This window comes from Anser brachyrhynchus, assembly GCF_964034855.1.
Source record: "Anser brachyrhynchus genome assembly, chromosome: 10".
Taxonomy (NCBI): Eukaryota; Metazoa; Chordata; class Aves; order Anseriformes; family Anatidae; genus Anser; species Anser brachyrhynchus.
Genome location: NC_137705.1, coordinates 10930932 through 10947743, shown reverse-complemented (window position 1 = coordinate 10947743; position 16812 = coordinate 10930932). Strand labels below are relative to the sequence as shown.

The 16812-nt window shown below is 42.4% G+C and overlaps 1 protein-coding gene across 2 annotated transcripts in view; it reads left to right on the top strand.

The window, feature by feature from the left end:
* Positions 1 to 6625: 6625 nt before the first annotated feature.
* Positions 6626 to 16812, top strand: part of CHST13 (carbohydrate sulfotransferase 13) — a 53368-nt gene continuing 43181 nt past the window's right edge. For both annotated transcript variants that reach the window (XM_080605952.1, XM_080605955.1), the window contains exons 1-7: positions 6626 to 6729; positions 6887 to 6957; positions 8973 to 9056; positions 9519 to 9696; positions 10406 to 10502; positions 12867 to 12889; positions 16506 to 16631. The gene's annotated coding sequence lies outside the window, so the exon portion shown is untranslated. The remainder of the gene's footprint in view (positions 6730 to 6886; positions 6958 to 8972; positions 9057 to 9518; positions 9697 to 10405; positions 10503 to 12866; positions 12890 to 16505; positions 16632 to 16812) is intronic.

Sequence of the window (16812 nt, the reverse complement as noted above, 5' to 3'; positions counted from 1 at the left end):
ATCTGTGCAGTAAGGCCCTAAGCTTCACACTAGCGTGTACAGATATTCCTTGAATATTGGCAACAGCTGGAGGATGAGTGTGTAGAAACCTTCCCACTGGAAGCAGTTGGATCTTCCCTTTTCCTCAGCTGGTTTTTGTCTGTTTCCATCGTCTGCAAAATATACTGCTCCACACCGTCTGTGAGCAGCATTCAAACAAGATGTATTCATTGTAGAAAAATGGGACAACCTGAATCTCAATGAGCTTGCTTTTTAGATCTCTCAATACTGGCCTATAAGAACTGCTTTTCACAATAATATAGAGGACTTGTGACGTGGAATAACTGCCCAACCTAAATATGCATTAATAATAAATAAATACATACTTGGAGATTATTCTGTGCAAAAGGCAAAGAGGCAAGTCTGGACATTTAGATCCAAATATGAGTTTGAAAAAAAATCCCTCTAATTCTAATATTTACTTAAATGTTTTGGGTTTGTCTTTTATTTCAAAGGTATCTTTGTTTTTCCTTCACACTACCCCCTGAAGCAGTTCATATCCCCTGATGCTATTCATATATAACAGCACTGGGATCTTCAGTGTGGGGAACCTAGGACCAACCAACCTCTGCTTGCTTTTGCAGTGAATGAGCTGCTGAAAAGGGAAAATATAACCAGAATTTGGAGGAAAACTAAAGCAGGAATGGGGAAGGAGATCTTAGTCTGCGATGTGGATTTGGAACTCTGCAAGCATATTCACATGAAGGTGAGGGAGGTTTTAGCCTTAATAATGTACCTTTTTAATATGTTCGTAAAACATTACTCTTTTGATATCTTTACTGCATTCATTCTTCTGTGAAAACCCATCTTAAATGGAGAAAAAGCTCTTATTGCTGGGGTGTCTTACATCAATTCCCATATGGAAGGTTACTCTGGATAGCAATGTAATGTCTGAAAGCCATGATGAGGCAGACCAGAGGTCCATATAGCCTCTTACAGTGTCCAGATCAGAGGAAATTAAAAGAACAGGGAAAGCAAACCAGGCAGTCCATTAGTACAACTTCCTAGCAACCTGTGCACTGTAGTGTTGCTGCTGCTTGAGCTTGAACTGGGACCTCAGATGGATTTTTCTGTCCTCAGTTTGCCTAATTGCTTTTTGAAGCTGTAAAAAGTGTGGGTGAACTTGTGCTGCTGTGAAATACAAGGAATTGAATTCTGAATGAGCTGCTGCATTCAGAAACAGGAGAATCAGTTCAGAGCAAAGAAGAATTGATCCCCGCAGCTAAGCCTGCCACCATGTGCTAAATGTACTGAAGAGCAATACTTTGCTGCTGATGTCTGCAGTGGAAAGAAAGAAGAAAGGAATCTTGTGTGAAATCTAGAGCCAGGGTGCAAGTTTTGCAAGGACAGCTATTATTCTGGTCAAAATCTGGCAGATTTCACATCCTGCTTTACTAAATAGTGTTGCTTCCAAAGCAGAGATTGCTGCCCATTGAAGAAAAATGAACCTTTCATATTACACAAAAAAAAATGGCATATATCAATTAGGCTGTGCAAGCTAGCTGGCTTTTGAATAGGAATTTTATCAGTGATGCAGGCTGTGTTTCTGAAGAGAATTTCCTTATAAATACTAGACACACTAGCACTGGTTTATTTATTCTCTCTTTTCCTTCCGGCTAGCTTGCTGTTACTCTGCTCCATGTACATTCCACATATTTAACTCAGAAAACTAAATGGGAAAAGTAAATGGTGCTTTCTTTGTGAAAATTCTTTGCTTATTTTTGTATTTGCCATAGGCCTTGCTTTTTTTTCTTTTGTAGTTTGTTTTTGTTTTTTTCTAAATCCATATTTGAAGTTTTCCATTGAAACTTAAATTCTGATGAAGAGAAACTTTCATGGAAAAAATGTCTTTTGATCAACTACACTTATGAGGTTTCACTTGTCACAGATCTTTTATTCAGCTTCTCATCTTTTTTTCTTTTTTTTTTCCCTAAGGATTATGGGAGAAAATTCTTATACACATTTTTATAGTACCAGAAAGTAATAAGTAAGATCTAGCAAAATAAAAGATTCAGCATACTTTTTCAGAAGGATGCTTTGGATGAAAGCAACACACAAGATGAAATATGTATGTTTCCCAGAGAGTAGTTGGCTTGTAAACTTTGAGTGTTACCTTTGCATTTTCAGTATGATTTTTTTGCCTATTCTGATATAAAAAAAGCATAACACAACCTTATATTCCTTAGACTGTTTAGTACAGCTGCTGTTCTCTCTTGTGTAACGTTTGCATCTCATCTAAACACATCATATTTGAATTTCACCCACTGATGAAAAAATATTTTTTTTAATTTTTACTTTTTTGGTATGTGAATCATACAGGTGATGATATGTGGTCTGGAGTCTCGTAAGTGCAGCCTAAAAGTAGTTCTCGCTAAGTGGTGTGTGCATCTACAGGGGAAACGCTTTCTCCCAAATCCCTTATTGCTGTTCTCTGATATTTTGCCATTACTCTTTTTAAAGAACTCTATAAAGGATTTAGCTTCACCAAGGATTTTATGGGAGGATTAGTAACTTTCCAAATGGAAGAAGACGAAGTTAGGTTATGTTGAATGGTAGTTTCTTTGCCATATGAAAATAGCATTGCACATGAAGATATTTTGAACCACTTAGGTTGTCCCTAGGAAATTTCCCTTTTTGCAACCATGGGGAAAACGAGAACTTCATAGCTCCTACAGAAATCAAAAGCTTAAGGAAGATACCCAAAAAGATGGGCATCTGTTGTTCTCTCAGCATCTCAGAGGTTTTGCTGAAGATGGTGGGTTACCTGATTTATTGTAGATGGATACAGGAATGAGAAGAAGCAGGAAAAAAAAAAAAAAAGGTTAGTTGTTACCTGGTTGGTTTATGTTTGTTGTTTTACTGTGCTTTGCTCTAGGTGGGTGTTAGGCCCACGTACTAAAGTACAGGAAATCACAGACTATTCTCAGGCTCTAAATACTGAGAGTGAGGTTTAGCTGGAGTACCCTGGAGTGCCCTACTGTCTTTGCTGGTACCCAAGTAGCTTGTGCCATTTATATATGTTTGCTACAACCAAGTTCTTTTTTCACATGGAGACATGCTCTGAAACCAGAGCTCTAACTGAAGTCAGTACTGGCTGTGCATCCTCTGCCTTTTTAGAAATCAACCTAAGGAAAAATAATTGTGTTCTCTCCCCATTGCACAAGAGAACTTTGATCTGTCTTTAGATCTAGAATTCCCCTTTCAGTAACATGGAAACTATTTTAGTCTCACTTCATTTATTAGACCTCAGTGCCCAAGTCACTAATCAGTCCGAGAACACTGTGGTACTTACAGTAATTTGTTTGGATGTGTTTTGAGACTTATTGACTGTTCTGAGTGCCATGGCCATGCCAAGCAATCCCATTGACACTTTCTGGCCAAGACCAGCTCTAGAAATATGTGTGGCAGAGGCCTTAGTGTTCTCTCCTGCCAAAACACCCAAATCTGGGAAAAGTCCCAGAATGAATGTGGTCATCTGGAAGAGAATATTGATGAAGGATCACCTCCTTTAAGGAGAACCAAAAGAACCCAGCAAAATTACACCCCCTTCCCCTCCTGCCCTCAGGAGAACTAAGCTGGATAAGAGGGAGACATTTTTGTGCAGAGATGGAAGGAAAGAAGGAAATGGGGGAGGGTTGCTTTTCAAGGGTATTCAGATTCTTTTTTTTTTTTAAATAAACATCCTTCTTATAGGAATGTTCATTTTTTAAACATCCTGACATCCCATCCTGACACTACACAGCCTGATTAGCACTCCATCAGAAGCCCTCTTCATGTTCCTAGATTCTGCTTACAGCAGGGGTGAGGAGAATCAGTTCAGGGATTACCTCTTCCTTATCCAAAGGAATGATTGTGACAGACAATTTGAATAATCCTTGGGGTCAAAGGTTGCAGGTGACAGGGATTTGGGAACTTCTAACTTGGAATCTCCCTGTGCTCTTCCTTAGTAAACGTACGTATGGAGGCTCGGCCTGAGGAACAGGTTTGCATGAAACCATTTTGCATTGCTGTACAAAGTGCAGCGGTGCGTCATGCGTGTCTTCCTCCAACACTGCACCCACCAGGTCAGAAAGCAGAAATGCTGATGAATCATGTTTGCGCTGGCAACCTCCTACTCAAGTTCCTTCCCAAACCTCCCTTCAGATCATCGCAGTGCCTTTTGGCACACAGGTGGGACAGCTGGGACCTGCCACGGTGCTTTTCTCTGCTCCTGGTGACATCTACTGGCAGAACTATCTCAGCTTTGGCATTTGCTGCTGCAGAAGGTAGCTTAGATATACATCAGGTTTAACCTATATACCTAAATGCGATGTAGAATTTATTAGTGTAAAGGTTTCTGTATTTGTTTGGGTTATTCTGTGAGCAAAGGGAGGCAGATTTGTAGCAGGAAGGCAGGGTTCTTGACAATGCTGAAATGAGAGCAGAATAAATCACTGCAGTGGGTTTTATAGGCAGCACTTCAGCAGAGCTATGAATAAATCGGGTAATGCTATCATTGCCTAGAAAGCATTTTCTGCAGCTTAGTTTAGCTTGCTGCTTCTGCTTTCCTTACACAAGGGCTCTTTTGGCAGGAAGCATCACACTGTCAGGGGATACTGAAAGCCAGACTCACTATGGGAATCTGAGAAGGTGCTTTTTGTTTATAGTCAATGCTTTCTGGCTTTGGCATGGCACGGGCTGTTGGTTTAGGAAACAAGGGTAAGGCATGCTTTTCTTTCTGCTCATGGCCCTTCTTTATCTGCTTTTACTTTTTGGGTCCTGACACTGAAAATAAATCCCCTGAAAGAGAGACCTCATAAGACCCCAAGAAAAAGGAATAAAAAAAGTTATAAGTGGAGAAAGAGCAAAACGTGTTTTTTTCTAGCCCTTTTGGCAGGCAGAAAGTTCTATTTGGGTAAGGCACAGATTTCAAAACAAAAACAAACAAACATACAAAACCCAACTATTTAATGATGATATTCTAATTTGAGTCTACTGTCCGCATTATTAGTGATGATATATTTACATTGGTCTGTGAATTCAGAGGCAAAATCCAATTTAACTTTAATGGTTAATTCTTTGGGGGCTTGAATTCCCTTCATGTGCCTGCAGCTGTTTTGGCTTCACCCAGAGCTGTCATCTGCCTGCCCATCTCCCAGCTTTTACATGTAAACTTGCATGAGGTACTATATGGCTCAGTTGCTATTTGAGAGATTTCTGAGGCCTGCTGGAAGGGAAAGCATTTTCCTGCTGATAGATTAAAGTACTTGACTGAAGACTAAGCATGAACATTGTCCACATTCTCTGTGCCTTGCTCCTGTGAAACATGAACACACTAGAGATCCTTGCTGACAGTAGGAAAATCAGAGGCCTATTCAAAATGTTTTCTAAATCCAATACCCAAGAGCTGAAGTCAGGCTTGCTCAGTTCTTCTGACCGTGCACATCGATATGCACACAATTAAGCACAAGAGACTGGCCATGTGATAAGTTCTCATTGATCCTGTCCTGGCAGCACTGGAAAAAGAACAAAAAAGTATTCTATGGTAGGTGTTCAGTGCAGAAAAACAGGTATTCTCCATCACTGTAAGGTCCTGAGTTGGCAGGGCATTCCCAGGGGTTTGTACTTTTAATAAGTTCCTACAAGAGTCCTAAAAATTGTAGAGTAAGCATGGCAGAAGGGACAGTAAGAAAGTTAAGCTCTCTGTATTCAGAGGTAAATTGGAAATAGTCAAGCACAATGATGGCCTGTTGAAAAATGGAGACAAACATCTGAATATTGTAAAGCATATTTAGTGCCACAAGCAAGAAAAAATCCTGTGGGGAAAAATGGAATCAAACAAGAATCACTGAGTCATGGAAGGCAAATCAAGATTGCAAAAAAATATTTGACTTTGGTATATTTTCCTATGCATTTGTGTTTGAGTTTGCAACAAGCAGACATAAACACCCAGCACAGATTTGGATTTTTGAGGACCCCTGAGGGGTAAGTATACCCCTGAGATTCTGTTTGCTCTCATTTATAATAATTAGTAATTTAAATATGATCCTATAAAACATATACTTTAGAGCTATATCCTGAGCTGTTAAGCAGAACGTTGCTACACTCACTGTCAGATCATTACACAATATCTGCTTTAACTTGTCTTCTGTTAATTACAGCTTAGAAGATTATATCCAGGAAGTTTCCTATACCAGGAAATACTGGTCCCAGAAAGACATAAATGCCCAAACAAGTAAGAGTTCCCTTAGTGACGCAGGCACTTTCTGTTGTAAATGGAGGTGTTTTTCCATGAAAGTATTCTCAGTTTGCCACCATTGCTCTTGTGTAAGAGGTGGAAAAAAAACCCTGCTGCTCTTAGACTACAGCTGGGCAATGAAAGAATGATGTTGTGAACGAAAACTCATGAGTGATGATAGAATAAAAAAAAAAACTCACCTTAAACTGCTTTACTAGGATGTGTCTCTTGGAATATAGCCACATCGGAAAGGACATTGAAAGCTTTGATGTTTTGCCTCTTAAAAAGAATAGTGTTTGTATGTGATATTTTTTTTTGATATCTCAAAAGCAAGTCCTACAGATTTCCTGAAATTGTCTGTACCGACAGAACAGCAACAGAACAGTACAACAGAAAAGGAGGGACTCCTGAGAAAAGCTTGTGATAAGCAAAAGGTTCCTGTGATCCCCATGGACCACTGTATTCTTGGATGGGTATTTTCCAGAGTTATCTACCTATAAGATGTAACTATAACTTACAGGGAGCGACACATTTGTCACTGTGTTGAGACTCTAACGACCCACAGCAGGGTAAACTAAGCTGTACCCTCACACAGCTGTTTCTCTGAAATATGCTTATTTCTCTGTGCAGGCTAGGATCACAGGATGGCTAAAGACATCAGGAGCATCTTGTGAGCACATTTGGCTACTCCTGCAGGCCAGGTCAGCTCTTCCTGTCAATTTTACACGTAAAATGGTAGGCTTACGGATTCTTTTTCTGAATGCAATTTGTAAGAAAACTAATAAATCATCTCTTGATAGATACTTTAAAGGTGAACGAGAACTTATGTAGTTGACTGCACTGCAGTGCCTGTCTGCACTGACTGTCCCCAAATCTAGGGGAATTGTAGGCCTGGGAACATGGGCACTGACTGGTGATGGCCAAGTCTGAGTGCTTGCCTGTGTTCTTTGTCCTCTTTCCTTGCCACAAATATTTACCTTGCTCTTCCTTCCTTTCATTTCTACAGGTAATTCCTTGCCATCTCTTTCCACTGTTCAATATCTTCCCTGTTGTCTTCTTGTCACAATGAATGATCTAGCAATAGTAATGCAGTTATAGAGCACTTTAGCAATGTAGCTTCCTGACGGGATCAAGTACCCAAACCTAGGAGGGGAATTCTGGTTTTGCAGCAGGAAAATTTGAGCTTTTTCTCCTCCTGTGCTTTTGAGCACTGACTTCATGGTGTGATGTTGTGGCATCTGGGAAATCAGCTTGTAAAAAATGTAACAGGCCCACAGATTTGAATTTGGGAACAATACCCATCGTTCTGCATTGCAGATCTCCACTGTGGGTGCATAGGATGCTGTTCTTAATACGTTTTTAGCCACCTTTTATTTCACCAGCCAAGAAAGAGCAGTATTTTGACAAGTCGTAACAATTGGCACTGCATACCTAAAGGTACTAATTTTTCTGACGACCAAGCCTTTGACGGATGATTTCCGTGCAGTGCTGTTCGGCAGCCGGAAGGTGGGGCACAGACTTTGCTGGTTTATGTCGGTATGCTAAGAGTTGCACGGCCTGATGCTGAGCTCTAATTTTGGGATTTATTAGGTTCAACAGAGATAAAGCAGCAGCAGATTGCAGATTAACGTTTCAGAAGTAAAATACGAGAAAATTTGAATATTTTTTTAAGATCTCTCTCAAAACTGAAGCTGGCTGGCCTGGAGCTAGCAAAGGCTTGCACACCCAAGTGGCATAGGCAAGAAATTGGGGAATAAAGAAGAGCAGGGAACTGAACAGAAGCCAATGTCATGTAGCTGTCATCTGCCTCTGGTCCTGAAACTGTTTTGGGCAGCAATTAACTGGGAACACTGGGTTGCACAGATTTCAGCATGAAATGTATGTATATTCTGTATTAATAGCAAGGACCAGGCAAAACCCAACTGAAAAGGAAACAACTGCATTTGAATATGAATATTTGAGGTTTCAGTTCTAGGGTGACAAACAGACAAATGTGGCTTATCATGACACAATAACAACAATCCTGCTTTGGTACCCATGAAAAATTTGTTCCCCCCTCCAAGCTGGCGCCTGGCTTCAGTGCAGTCAGTGCACACCTCTGTTTAGGAGCACGTAGTAAAAGGGGCATTCAGATTTTTGGAAAATTCCACAACTGCCCATAAATATCTGCTCTGAGAGAGCATTGCTACTGATTTATTAAGTATGCCACAACGTTAGCATATTTATCCACTCTGAATTAACTGAAACTGTTTATTGTGTAGTTTATAAAATTGCATCCTCTGGATGTACTGCCCAAAACACCCTGCAGGTAAAGTTTTGTGTTAACACACCTCGTTAGCATCGTGTCCTAAATAGCAATGGACTTGGGCTTTTCCCTTGAGAAAGAAACTGTAGAGTCAAAGGCCTTTAACTACACAGTGGCACCGGTTCCTAAATATTTGTGTCTGGCATACGTTCCATGCTGCATCTGAGCTGCTCTCAGCTCCTGGGATGAAAGGTAATAACGAGAGTGCTACAATAGCCAAGTGCTTTATCAGTCAGAGGCGTCATGAAAAAGCCTTCCCCCTGCCCTCATCTCCCACACCTGAGAACATAGAGACACATTGCACAGCTCATCTTAAAACCTGCTGGTAATTTACGCAATAATAGGGCCTGTCAGAATTAGGCCCTATTAAAAATTACTCATGCCGTCTTCCTCTCCCCCCACGTTTTCCAGGTGAAGAAGAGAATTAACATCCCATTTTCAGCTACCGGTGCCATGACGCTACTCCTGACATTGCTGCTGGTGCTATAAAAGCAGGTCAGTCTCCCTCAGGTCTGAGAGCCTAGTCTGTGGGAAGAGTGAGTAAAAGCACTCCTCTAAGTCAGGTAAGGTCCTTCCTTCTCAGCTCACTTTTAATTATAATTGCTACCATCTTCCCTTCTTTTGTAAGGGCTGCAAATCCAGTTGGGGATCTGGCAAGCTGATCTCTGACAATATCAAATGTTCTAAGAACTCTTAATCGAAGGCAGCCCATGAAAGCACCCTGGGGAGCGCTTTATTCTCTGTGTTTAAAAGGACATGAAAGTACAATAGTTCTCTTTATACTGGTACAAAGCAGCCAATTGATCTTGTCAGTTTAATAAATAATACAATTGCTTCCATCAGACACTGTTAATAGACTCCTGTCTGGACTAATGTTGTACAGAATGGTACAAGTACAGCAATGCTATCTGCCCGTGTCTGCCCTGGATTAACCACCTCCCCCTTTATCACCTGAAGGCAAAGCTTCCAGCAACAGTCCCCGAAGGGCATCAGGTCTCCTGATCTTCATCTCTTTCTTCATTTTAATGTGTGCTCTTGGAAGAGACAAGCTAATTTCCTGATGCATCTGTTGTCTGGCTGGTTCCTAGCATTTGTACAGATTCAAAGAAGCTTGAGAATGTAAAATAAGCAGCAGGTTTGCTCTTTTTTTTTCTTTTTTTTTTTTTTCCTCTTCTTTAAGTCATTCACTGTCTAAGTGGGCTCAAGATGCTAAATTTGGATCCTGCTTTCGAAACACTGCAAAAGTGCAGGAAACTCGGGTGCAGCATCTTGCTTGGGGCATTCTGAATACAATGACCAGATATCAGGAAAATTGAAATGAAGGTTTGGACAGAAGGGGCACACAGCTCAGGGGTTTGGGTTGTTTCTGGTTTGGTGCCAACATAATCAGACCATTTTGAATAGACCTTGAGTTTTTGGACTATCTACGCTGGTTTTTAGGTGAACATCAGACACAGACACAACAGAGTTCATTCAGAAAGTGCTGGCAACATTAGCAGAGGGGATTTAATTTTTTTCATTGTCTTGGCTTCGTTTTCCTTTTTCTTTTCTCTGCCATGACACAAAGTGGTTCTGCGTTTTGCAGCTGAGGTCCAGGATAGGCAGGAAGAGGATGTATTTGTCATTTGAAAAAAGATTCCAGGGTTTTCAGGACCAGAATGATGTGCTTTGAAAACAGTTCATTTTACAGCAGTTATTGTTTCTACATATTTACATCTATCGACATAAATATAGCCATCTATCTACCTAAATATATGATATATGTATATATGTGTGTATGTTTATATGTATATTATATATATGTGCATATATATGTACAAATCTAGTCTTTCCTTTCCCGTTAGAGTCCCACAGGTTGTCTCCTTGTTCTGTGAGAGACTGGAAATGCCTCTCTGAGCATAACTGAACTCTCCTGCTCAGCTTGACTGAAGAGAGAGCGTGGTGAGTAACAAGCTAACATCCTCTTGCTTGCAAAAAAAAATCACCTCTGATCTTAATGCTGTAATGCTGGAATCAGTTATTCCACTGTTAATGAAATTTTTTTTTACCAGTAATGAATAAAACAATGACCAACAAGTAAAATAGAAGCTAACAGGTTATTTAGATTTACTATGCTTTGGTATTCTCTTCTGCAAAAGTTAGGCAAGTAACAGTGCCAGAACTCAAAAGGGCATTAGGGGGATAAATAAATAATTGACATTGAGCTGCTGAGACATTTCACGTACTGGGGCAACGTGTGAAGGCAAGAGATTTGTGTCTAAGCAGAGAGATGTTCTGGTTGAGCAAACGTGGTCCTACAGCATCAGAAGTCAGCAGGCCTGGGACCCTCTCAATCAATGGGGAAAGCAATTTCTGGGAATTTAATGCTTCATCCCCAAAGCTTTTCTGTATGAGCAAGTCTGTGCTTGCAAGAATATTGCTTTTGAATCATTGCTGCATTGCTTGCAGAGAAAATACACCACTGCTCTCCTACTTAAAAAAACTCAAATGCTTTATATTTTAAATTCAAACACTAATTGAAATACAGATTCCTTAACTGGCTTTAGATATAGCTTCAGAAAGAAAAAACAGTCCTTTAAATAACAAAATGTTCACGCTGAAAAACAGTTTGCTTTACTCCCACACCCACTTTGAATCGAGGCTACTGTGCTAGAAGGATAAGACCCAATAGTTGCCTCTAAAGCCACAATCGGTGTTTGAAAGGCAGCTCTGTGCTCCTCTTTGAGCGCTATTGATACTTTCAGCTGTGGCATGAAAGACCTGGAACTCTGATCTCAGGTTTTGGCAAGTCAAGTCATTCAATTCAATTTCAGAACAGTGCAGCTGTGAAGCTTTACAATTTTTGATGTTTAAAAAGGTAGGGATTATTTCTGTTCTCTGTGATTTGCGAGCAACCGCTGTTTCTGTTAGCAAACCCAGGAAGAAAGCTGTCTGTCTGATGTGCATGGACTGTTACTGATACCTGCACAAACACCTGAGCGGCTATTACACATCTGGCTGGGATCTGTGAGATCAAAGCACTCTCTGGCACTCTGCTGCCCTTCGAACACCTTTTAATTGGCCATGAGCCCAAGTACTAGGGTCTGGGACTGAGCTTTGCCTCCTTGGGTCACTGGGTGAATCCAACTTAGGTCTGTAGGAAACTGGTTGGTGTTCTCAGCCGCCTTTCTAGTGGGGAGAGGGTGGCATCGCTATTCCCATTGCTCTGGTTCTCATACCTGCAGAGGGTCGGGGTATAGACACTGAAATTGCAGCTGTTGTTCTTTCTCAGAGGGGGTTTCCGCAAGCTTGGCTGAAGCCCATTAGCATGGGCTGTTTGGTGGGGATACTCCAGGTGCCCTCTCCAGAGGGACAATCTGGCTGGCCTTCTTCATCTTGAAAGTCACGGATCAAACTGTTCATTTCCAGCACTGTGAAAATATTTCATAAGCTCATGTCTGGGCGCTCTTTCACGCGGGATTTTCATATACATTCTTTTATTTCTGTTGGAAATTGGAGGCCATTTGGTTTAGCTCTGGCAAAACAAGTGGAGGATGGCAGGGCTGGGATGTGAACACAGGCTCTGTTCTGCAATCAGAGCACGTTCTTCTGGACGCTGCCCCCGCTGAACAATGCAGCATCACGAGCACGTCCATGTCAGGGTGCTGCCGAACCGCTGGTCAGCTTTGTTTGTGGCCCTGGTTGTTTCCATTTCCTAGTAGAGGAAAAGCATCTGGCGTTGTAGAAGGGGGCAGACCAAGTGTTCTGTGTGGGGAAAAATCGTGTACCCGCACGCTAACCATGGGACCGCCTGCTGCTAACCAGCCCGCGGTGTTGTGCGTTGTTACTGAGCAGCCCTCTGAGTCATGACAAGGACGCTGTTCTGAGGGCACTGTGTGGCGCAGAGAGCTGCTTGGGTGCTCCACAGACAGATCTGAGACCCGGGTGCCTCTCGCGGTGACCTCAGCCTGGACAGATGCAGGATGGACGCGTGGCAGGGACTTAGGGGTGGTCAGGGCAACCTGGGCTAAGGGTGGGTGTCAGGATGCTGACAGCACTCTGAGCATGATGTGTGTGTGCAGGGAGGTGAGACGTGGGCAGGTGTGCCCTGTGGAAGGCAGAAACCAAAGCCATGCTGCAGGATGTCACTTCTGAGCAGAGCGCTCCGCTAAGGCTCCATTTGCGCTGTGCTGCTCACCTACTGTTTGCAGCCAAGTCTAAAGGCAGCAAGGATATCAGTGCCTTGCAAGATTAAATTCTTTGATTCCAATCTCTTTAGCTAGAAAGTATGTTGTTTCATCTAATGCTTGTCTCTGTCTGTTTTAGGCTGTGGCGCCTGCTGTGAAAAGGTATGCATAATGAAATGATTAAATCATGCGTTTTCAAATAATCAAAGTCATGCTGTTTCAGCTATGCTGAAATCCTGTTCCTCTTATGAGACATCCAGTCAGATTCAGAATTTCTTTTGGATTTTGTATTTCTTAGTAGGACTCTGAAGAAAAAAAAAAAAAGAGAGAATCTGGCTAAGGCCAGTTCTGCTCTCCTCTATGCCCAGGGCCAGATCTGATCACATTCACATTCTTCTTGTGTCGCCACAGACAGAAAATAACTTTGCAGTCTGATTTTATGCTCTAAAGAAAATCATTCACACTGTGACAGCACTTCAAAATATTTCAATCCTTATTCTGTATATGCTGCTGGCTATGACTGCAGTGCAGAAAAAATGCTTCACTGAATCTGTAGTTATGGGAAGGGGTAAAGCTTCCAAATCACTCCTTTCCATCTTGATTTTGTAACTAATCCCTTGTCCCTTCTGTATCTCAGTTTGAGATGTCTCCCCTGTAACTCTGCACTACTTCACGCTTTGGCATTCCTGATGCACTTAGTTGCTCAACACTGCTTAAAAACTGCACAATAAGGTCAGGTGGTGCTACCTGGGCTGCTACACAGAGAATCACCTCCCAGCTGTGGGAAGTTTCCCCAAGGAAATGTGCCCTGGCACAGACGTGCTGAGGGGAAGCAGCTCGTTTCCTGCTCCCCGGAGAGGGATGGAGATCCCCTCTTCCTAGGGGTGGCTGGAGCAAGGAGCCTGAATGCTGCCGAAGTGCAACCAGATGATAGACTTAGAAGGATGGCCAGGAGGGGATGTGTGATAGGAGCATGTGTGGGTGTGATGAAGTGCAAACAGAAGGAACAAAGAGCATCTGAAGTGAAGGAAGTGAATCAGAAAGACCTTTACTGTCAGAGACTCTCACCAATCCACCAAGGTAAGGTCTCTTAAAAAGATGCTCTCAGGGCTGATTGACGTAAAATGAAACATCCTGTTTTGCTGTGGTTTTTGTTTGGTTTTGTTTGTTTTTTAAGGGATGAGCATGTATGTGTATGTTCCCATGTTCTGCTCGCTGGAGTCATTCTCAAACAGGAATGATGTCCAGGTGGGCTTTCTGACCTCCCGAGGTCATGGAAGCGACAGGGAATGGATGGAGTGTAATATGCTCATTTTAATGAAGGGACTGTATGCACGGGGAAGGTGGCACAGCAAATACAAGAGAGCGGCACTGTAAGATATTTTTCTAGGTTGATTCTTGCAGATGCAAAATACAGCCTCGGGGAGGAGAATGGTGAGCATATCCCTCCCTCCTCAGAGTGCCACAGTTAGGAAATTGAGTAACAATTGCAGTCTATCTGAGAAGGCAGAGAAATTTAATTGAATAGCAAAATATCAGATCTGCATTTCAAATGGAGGAATTATCTTTTTTGGGCCAAGCAAAAGTGTTTAATTTTGACAAAAGGAGATAAGAACTCATCTGCTTTACCATAATGGAAACTTTTGCAACCAGGCTCATTTTTATTACGACAGTGTTGCTCCAAGAGGCTTCAGATCCGCATGTGCAGTTCTCCATCCTGAAAGCACAGCACCTCAGCCCAAATGACACCTGCACTTTCAGAGAGGTGCAGTTCTGTACTGCGGTGAAAGGGCTCTGGAGCATATGGCTGCAACACTGGGATGCCACCCTTGTCCCTTTGGTTGAATATTGAAGACACTGTGGCAATAGGATAGAAAAAAATACTCCTGCAGAAAGCATTAATCACAGGCATTGGATATGGTAAACCTGGGCAGCTCTAAGCAGGCAGCAGATGGAGATGGAAGAAAAGGAAATAATCTGGTTCTGCATTAAGACAGAGTCAGTTTAGACAACTGCTTTCATTTGCAGTGCAGAACAAACCCAGCATGCAAAAAGCGAAGAGCAATTTCTTCTCTCCACATGAACAAAGCTGGATGGTTACGCTGGTTGCCTTCAGCTTTAAAATGCTGCTGCAGGACGCAGCCAGATGGTGTTCTCTTTTGCTCTGCTGAGTGGGGCTATGTGGGACAGGGTGTGATGCTGCTGTGGAAAAACCCACCTGGACAGAGGAGCTGGACAGCTGGTCTCAGACCTCTCCTGTTGAGCACAAAATTTTCCCAACTAGCTTTGCCTTGCAGCTCACAGAGATGAGATATCCCCTACTCTTTCCTCATCTGACATGAAGCTTGTAGGGACAGACATCCATGATTCACCCACTGGTTTGATCCTGCACTCGGAGCTGCACTGGTGAGGAGGATTTCACCCGGCTGGGGATCCAGAGAGGCTCTGTTGGAAAGCAGGTTCCCAGCTGAAGCCTCTGTGTAGAAACTGGTTTCCAGAGTTAATGTCACCAGTGCCCAGGTCAGATCTCAGCCTTGCGGGTGTCCCCCTCATTCACTTGGCTGCTTTACCTCTTCCTTAAACCCCAAACTTCAACCATCAGCCAAGAGGGAGAGAAGAGCTGTGTGCGGTTTTAGAGTCTTCAGTGCAATCTATTTGAAAAATGTCTATTAATAAAAGGTGTAAGGCCTTTAGCAGTCAAGAGTAAAATGACTTTGTGTAAATAACAAATTATACCAGTCCATATTGATTTTTCCTGTCTGAGCAATTCCCAGATCAAATGTGCTCCTTTTACAAGTCAAAAGGTGATTTTTCTAACTGCAGTCTCTCCAAACTCTGAAGAGCTAAAACCCAAGTTTTTCTTTCTCTCCTTCATCACTACTGTAAATAAAAACCTCAGAGTGAAGACACGCCTTACCATTTTATTGCTGATCCATAAAGCTTACTTTTTAAATAAGAAAAAAGCTTCCCAGATCCATAAACCAGGCACAGCTATCAAGAATAATTGCACAGTAAAGCCATAGCTGTGTGCAGCCTTTATCCTCCCGAGCATCCCAAGTGCACTGCCTGACCTGCAGGCGCATCCTCCATCGAGTCTGTTCTCTTCTGACCAGCCTTGCTCTGCTTGACCCAGGCAGTGACAGCCTTGTGCATACGATGGTGACAACAAACACAGAGCACAGCAGAGCAAGAGATGCAAAGGTCTGAACCATTAAAAAAAAAAAAGGCTTGGTATGAGGTGAGCCTGCAGTTCAGTTGTTACCCACATTCTTTATGCGTTGTTGAGCATGGCTTTGATTTGGCCCTTCCTCCTCAAGGCACACCAGGCACATCGCAGTGCTGCTGAGAGGTTCGTGGCTGACCCCGCTGCCCTGAGATCTGCTGGCAAAGCCGACAGCAGCAGCGATGCTCCAGGGCCATGCAGAGTCCGGGAGCGGGCCCCACAGCCCACTCACAGCATCGTTGCCTTGGGTAGCATCGTGCAGCCAAGATGATGGATTTTTAGGAAATGAATGAATTTAACATTTATTCATGAGTGCAGTCTCTGAGGACTCTTAACATTTCTTTCAGTGACGACAACAAGACTGACATTCTAAAACAGAGGAAAGATATTAAATACCAAAGGAACATCCTATTGAGCAAAAGGAAATCAAGTTGATTTAACTCCAGAAATCAAAATTGAAGACTTAGAATATTTCTTTCTGTACTACTGATATCAAGTTTTTATTATTATTTTTTTTCTGAGCAAAAATGAATCTTCCATTTTCTTTCTTTTAAGTTTCTTCGATTTCTTATCATGAAGGCCGAGTGAGTGGCACTGACTTTCCTTCTAGGACTTTTCTGAGGAAACAAACCAGTGAAGAAGTGACAGTGACCAGACCTGGACTAACAAAGCTCTAATAAGGTACAACACATTGCCTGAAGCTATGCCAGAGGCCAGTCCACCAGGACAGACTAATCAGGGCATGGACGATGATACCTCTGTATTTTGGGTGTTGTCTGACCTTAACCCTCTGTATTTTGGGTTTTGTCTCACCTTAACCTCCAGTCCCGCACTGGAGCAGCACGCACAGCGCTTGGTGGTT